At 41.9% G+C, this 7,164-nt stretch overlaps 1 non-coding gene across 1 annotated transcript; it reads right to left on the reverse strand.

Moving 5' to 3' along the window:
- Positions 1-207: 207 nt before the first annotated feature.
- TRNAE-CUC (transfer RNA glutamic acid (anticodon CUC)) lies at positions 208-279 on the reverse strand. Its single transcript has one exon. It is a non-coding gene; the product is annotated as a tRNA-Glu (tRNA).
- Between the last annotated feature and the right edge of the window lie 6,885 nt (positions 280-7,164).

Raw genomic sequence — 7,164 nt, forward strand, 5'->3', positions numbered from 1 at the left:
GACCAAAAAAAATGTACAAAGTTACTGTTTTCTCAAGACTACAGTGAATGAGATACGTTCTCTTATCGAACTCATTCATCACATTTTGGGATGGTCTCTGTACTTTTAAGTTGAAATACCATAGCGAAGTAAACATTTATGAAAATACGTTCAAACAGAAAACCAATCACACTAATAATAACAACTTAGGATAAAAAAAAATGTGCTTTCCCTGACCGGGAATCGAACCCGGGCCGCGGCGGTGAGAGCGCCGAATCCTAACCACTAGACCACCAGGGAGCATATGTATATATGAACCATGTCCCACATGTACCTGCAAGTGCCATCATGAATTTCTGGCTGTGACATGTGTTTCATACATTTCTTTCATAGGAATTCCAAAAGCAATGACTGGATGCCAGAAACAATCTCGGTCCTGCAATGCAGATCAATTTCGATTTCACTTTACAAATCTTTTTTCCAGCCTCCATTTACTTTGCAGCATGAAAATACTGTGGCAAGCAGCTCACATATATACTGTAATAACTCACATGGGCAGTCGCTCAGTGGTACAGCAGATACTTTGCATCATCTTCATAAATAATTGTGTTAAAGCCTGCATCCTCGCATTTTATTTCACATCATGTTAATATTTTGTTAATTTCTTTTCGTAAGTCTTCATGCAGAATTATCAATAAGACAGTCCCAGCAAGACAGAGAAAATATGCCTGTATAAATGTGCTCCTATGAACTGGAATACTCAACACTTTTCATCACTCGCAATCAAGTAAGGTTCTTTGCAGCCACCCATGCACAAGGGTTACTGATGCACCCTAAAAGCCTGTGGCTCATAAAAAGTAACTGGGACAGACATTCACATCTGCTTTTAAAAAACAAAATGTAATTAACTCTTCATTGATTTTTTTTTCGGGAGCAACAAAAACGAAATGCACGTCGAGAATGACATGACATCACAGAGTATTAGCAAGTCAACAGCAACAATAATCCTGCACACCTGCCAAAGCAAACATATTGCTATCTCTGTCAATCAACCAACTTTAGCAAACTCCACCCACCCTCCCTTTTTCCGGGGTGCAACATGTATCAAGGGCAACAAAAATGATTTAATCATCAAAGAAGGTAACCAACCCAGGACCTCTCTGGGGTATTGGGAAATCAAATGTACATTACCATAAACAGCACCCCCAAAGTAATCTAGCACTGCTCACACACAGATAGCTCTGTCCGTGCACCTCAATCATGACCTCATGCTGCACTGTTATTCCAGCCATTTCTCAGCCCTGGTCGTCAGAACAACCTGCTATTCCAGTACTTTAATATGTACCACAGATGACTGCCAGTGCACCTCAATTGCTTGAGAAAGGTGAAATAATAATTATGTGTTGCTTTCTTTAAAAGTGAAAAACAAAGTATCACTGAGCTATCCGGGCTCATACCTGGCATGATGAACCATCTCCATACCTAGGAAGGTATAAGTATTTACCAGAACATTTTTGGGCGATTTGAGATTTTAAGTCCGATCAATTATAAGTATAACCATCTCGATCAACACACGTCTTCATTTTGCCCACCAACGTCCCTGCAGAGCTATGTGTGGCAGGATAGGCTGCTGATTGGCTTATGAGCTGTCCCAAAGAGACTAATACATATCTTTCTATTGCCACTCACTTCAAGCCTGTTCTGCCTGTATCAGGGGCAACAAAGATGATTTAATCATCAAAGAAGGTAACCAACCCAGGGCCTCTCAGGTGTATGGGGAAATCAAATGTACATCAGCAACCGAGTTGATGTTAACTTGTTGTACACTGCTTTTAGTCCAGACTTACTGGCATGCTCGTTTACACCCATCTCATGACATTATTCTTCAATTAAACAATATAAATGGGGAGAAGAAGTGATATGCCCTGATATGTGCTGGTGTGTGGACTAGTGCATGCCTGGATTCTGCCTGCATTCCGTCCAGGAAGTACCTTATGCTGACCTTTTGTTTCAGTGTGTGAGCGTTGGTTGGTTGAGAGTTGGTCTGTCTGCAGACTAATGCTTTGAATGCATTATCTACTGTTTGCATGTTCTTGTTATGAACTATACTGTTCAACGGACATTTAATGCCTTTTGATGGAGTCTTACGGTAGATAGAGACTCTGTGGATTCTGCTATGCATGTCGTATCTTATTTGATGGAAGGCATGTGCTCAATGGTCATGGCGGTGAACAGGGGTGGGTGCTGTTTAATTGTTGCATCTTTTCCCTTATATTCTGGCCCTATGGGAGAGTAATGGTGGGATTGGCATTTTTTATGGGGATGTGTGCTTTGTGATTGATGACTGTGCTGTTGTGCAATGGCACTGGTGGGGAAGGGGTGGTTGGAGCAACTGCTGTTTAGATTTGGGCTCCTTTTGTTTGAGTTGGCTTCCAATTTGTTTATCTTAATTCCAGTTTGCGCATGCAGGCTTGGGATGGCTGTTGTCAATAGTTCTATTTGGGGTGTTGACGTTTGGTGGAAGGGTTGGTACTTATCCATGCTTTTACACTATAAATAGTAGTTGAAGTCTTGTTGCAGATGTTTGTTGGTTTTGGTGTGGGTTCTGGGACTTGTTGCTGAGGATTTTTGAGGAGGTTATTCTGATAGTGAAAATATTGGGCATAGGGTTCTGAGGTGATAGTTGGAATGGGTTATGATTTTGTACATAATGGTATTTTGTAGAGACCTATGTTATACTGGGTTTCTTACAATTAAGGCTGTCTTGACTGTGTGTGTGTTTTTTGTTTTATGTGTAGAGCGGGGTGGGGGGTTGAGACATGTGTTGCTCCACTTTATGGGATGGGCTGGATGATTGTCACAGTGTTTAATAGATGGTTTGTGGACAAATGATAGTTATGAGTCTATGTGGAGATATGGAGTGTTTTAGTGAGTTATGAAGGGGCCTGTTTCGTTGTGTATTTGGAATGTGTAAGGGTTGAACTGTGTGCGGAAGAGGAAGAACATTTTGGCTAAACTTTGGAGGGAGAAAGTTGATGTGGCGATCTTGCAAGAAACACATTTAATTGATGGGTCTGGTGATTCACTGAATAATTCGAGATATACAAAGGTTTTCTTGAATTGCTACTCCTCCAACTCCCGAGTTGTTGGAATATTGTTGAAGAAAGGCTTGAATGCATGTGTTGAAAAAGTGAGTATGGATGACAAGGGGCGTATTATACTTATTGATCTTAAATGTGAGGGCTTGCTGTTAACTGTGGGATCTGTGTATGTGCCATGTGCGGGTGGGGGGCCCTTTTTTGATTCGCTAAAGGGGAGGCTTAGTGATATGGGAGGTGAAATTATTGTTTTGGGAGGGGATTTTAATTGTGTGATTGACCCCAAGATGGATAGGTCATCGATGTGCAGGTTTACTGGGCAAAAATCGAGTAGGGAGTTTCGAGACTTTTTGGATGTTTATAACTTGGTGGATACCTGGAGACATTTTCATTGGAGGGATAGGGGGTTCTCATTTTATTCACTGGTACATGATTCTTATTCTAGGCTTGACTACATATTGATGTCGGATAGACTGGTTGAGAATGTAAGGGAGGTGTTTATGGGTGAACGGCACATTTCGGATCACTCAATGGTAATGACCAAGTTGATGTTATTTGCTAAGAGGCAGGATCTTAGTAGATGGAGGTTGAAACCTGTTGTGTTAAGCAACCAGGTTGCTGTGGACGCATTAATGAATTTCATACCTGTTTTTTTTATTTTTTTTTTAGATGAATGAGGGTACGGCAGACAATATGGTGGTGTGGGATGCTTTTAAAGCTTCTGTTAGAGGGGAACTGATGAACTGGACTGCACGGATGCGTAGGGGGGGTGAAGCCAGATTGGTGGAGCTTGAAAAGGTACTTGGTGACTTACAACAGAGTTATGCTTTGTCGAGAGATGAGAATATTACATTTAAAATCTTAGATGCTAAGGCATTACTAAGAGGGCCAGGATTCCCTGGTACATTATGGTCAAGAGTGTTAAAGATGGAGGATTTGGGTATCCGGTTTTGAGAATTATTGTAGTGGTTTCTTGTTGAAGAGTCTTGTTACTATGGTATTGATCTGAACCGGATGTCGTGGTGGGTACAAATTGAGATGCAGCGGTTTTTGCCTTATGATATTAAATGTTTATTTTCTTTTGGGAAGTTGCCTAAGAAGGTAGAGTGTTTGAAATCTGTGTTGGCTACTAAAGAGGCGTTGTCGTCGTGGATTGTTGGTACTGGTCAGGGTTTATATCTTTATGAGGAGGCCTCACTTTGGCATAATCCTGGTCTGCTGTTTGATAATAAGGTACTGTCTTGGAAGACTTGGATTCAGAGAGGGGTTTTGACTATTGGAGATGTGTGGAATGAGGCTGGGGTAGTGCCTTTTGAGAGTTTGGTAGAGAAATTTGATTTGAGGAACAGGGAGTTGCGGAGGTATAATATTTTGGTGGCTTTACTCGTTGAGCGGAGAGAGATGTTGGATGCTCCTTTTTTGAAAAAGCCGGAGAACTTTGGTCTTTTGGAGATGGGTTTCCAAAGGGTGTCTACGTTTACGCAGTTTATGCTTCCGGACAGGCAATGGTTGGATTCGTGGGAAAAGTTGAGGTTATCATGGACAGAGGAGTTGGGTAGGGAGGTAGCATTGAGAGAATGGCATAAGATTTGGAGAGTGCCGACGACAGCCAAAGTGGATTTGCAATTACGCTACATCCATCAAAGGATAGTGGGCAGGATCTATTGGACTCCAGCATGTATGTGCAAATTAGGTTTGGTTGATGATGCTTTATGTTGGGGTTGTGGGAAAGAACGGGGTACTCTGTTACATATGTTATGGCATTGTGAAAGGGTGGAGGCTTTTGGAGGGAGGTTCTTGACAGGATCGACCAGATCTGGAATATTGTCTATCCATGCAATCCCTTGGCAGTTATATTTTTGTCTTATGGAGGTGGGCGTACTGTGAGTTGGGTGACGTTGTGTGCAGTGCGTAAAGTTTTGTTGGTGGCAGCCAAACAGGTGTTGAAGGTCTGGAAGACACGGAAAAAGCCGACAGTGGAGGAGTGGATTTTGGATGTTAGAGCTTTATCGAGGTTTGAAAGGACAATGTTTCGTAAAACGAGATAAGGCAGACCTTTATGATGAAATGTGGGGGGAGTTGGATGATCTTTATGGATAAGGCTAAGTTGTGTTATGGAGTGGAGTGCACTGGTTTACTTTCAAGTACTGTAGTTTTGGGGGTGGGGGGTTTTGTGTTGTTTGAGTGGTTGTTTGTGTGGTCTTGTTAGTATGTTGTTGTTTGTTTGGTACATTTGATTTGATTTTTGATTGATTTTACAGTTTATGATGGTGGGATACGGGGTTATGATATGAATTTCTGTTGTATTGCTTCCCACTATTGTATGTTATGCAGTTCAATGACTTTAGTTGATGTTACTGTTATTTGTTGACTATTGTTGAAAATAAGAAATAAAGTGATTTAAAAAAATTAAAAAAAAACAATATAAATGGAAGCCATTCTGAGTCTATCATGCTCTCCATCTCAAATATTTGAAAAGCTTACTGATCCATTCTCTCTGTGTCGGAAGATGTAGGCTCTTCGAGTGGTTTGCCATACACACCCTCCGATAACAGTAAATTCCTTGCCATATGGGCCAATCTGATATGCAGATCTCCCACTTCCTATTGATCAAATAGTAACAGCATCGAGGAAAGGGGACTTTCAATTCCATCTATTTCATTTCCCCTTGCAAAAACCTCTTTCCAAAACAATTGGACTAATAGACATTCCCACCAAATATGCCAATAGGTACCGATGTTACCACACCCTCTCCAACATAGCAGACTTAGCCCCTGATGCACCTTGGCTAATCTCTATGGGGTCAATTGCCATCTTTGAAGCAAATTGTAATTATGCATTTCATATTGCACAGCAATCGTCGATGACCAAACCGTCCAATAGATGGTTAGCCATAAATCTTCGCCTTCTTGTATACCCAAGTCTCTGTCCCATAATACTTTAGCTCTGGGAGAGTGCGTGCATCTTCTGGCTATCAATGCATTATATAAGTTTGCGATGAGGCCTCTAGAGCCTGTTTGCTTATCTAAGACTTGCTTGAATGGTGTAAACGACCGATTTAGATACCCTTCTCAACAACGATCTGTTGAAACACCTTTCAGTTGTAAAAACATAAATGTGGGCATAAACTTTTCATGCAACACCTCATCCAATTCCGTCTTGCTCAAGAATGTACCTTCCTGACATAACTGGCCCGCTGTCATCAGTCCAACTTTATAGTGGGGCTGATACCCGGCCGGTTTGTGTATTTTATCCCTAATTGGAGGGGCCCACAAAAAACTAAGAGGTGAGGGCCAGGATGTCACTCCTTACATTTCCTTCAATTTGCTCCACAATCGCCATAATGTGGCAAGAATGGGGTGCATCCATATTCCAACCGCTAATTGCCTGTGGGGAACCCACAAGCACTTACCCAGGGTGACTGGAGACAACAAACAATTGTCAAGGTCTACCCATTGTTTGTATTTACTCTCCTTTAAAATATCTACGACAATCCGAAGTTGGGGCTCTCCATAGTACTCCTTTAAGTCTGGGAGGCCTACTCCACCTTCCTCCTGGTCAGCACTGAGTATGCTATGCGCGATTTCTTCCCTCCCCAAAGGAATGTATAAACGTTTTCTTCGCTTCGTGGGAGAATAAGGTTGGTACTTATATCAGTAGTGCTTCGAATAGAAATAGGTCTGGGCCAAACAGTCATCTATAGTGTCACATCTGCTTTTAATGTCTTGTCTCTTCTCTGTTAATTTTCCCCCAAAATACAGACATGGCTTCCGTCAAACCTCTTGGATTAACTCAGTGTATGTGTTGGATTGAATTTTATTGATAAAGCACAAAGTTCGCCCAAAAGCATCTTGATGTTCGCTGTAACACAGCGAAAGAAAAAGCCTAAAAGAGGAGCGTTTTAAGAGCTTTGCTCAATGCACAGTGAACAGGGGTAGTTCTAAGCGAAGGATAGAGACGGTTCAAGAGAGCTACATCGGCCACTGAAGAGGAGCGGCCGCCAATACGGCTATACCTGACCGTAGGAACAGTCATCAGACAGGCGTTAGCTGACCGCAAAGCTCGGCTCGGGATGTAAGGCAGGAAT

Source organism: Ambystoma mexicanum, assembly GCF_040938575.1.
Source record: "Ambystoma mexicanum isolate Mex_15411 chromosome 12 unlocalized genomic scaffold, UKY_AmexF1_1 Mex_chr12_unloc.2, whole genome shotgun sequence".
Taxonomy (NCBI): Eukaryota; Metazoa; Chordata; class Amphibia; order Caudata; family Ambystomatidae; genus Ambystoma; species Ambystoma mexicanum.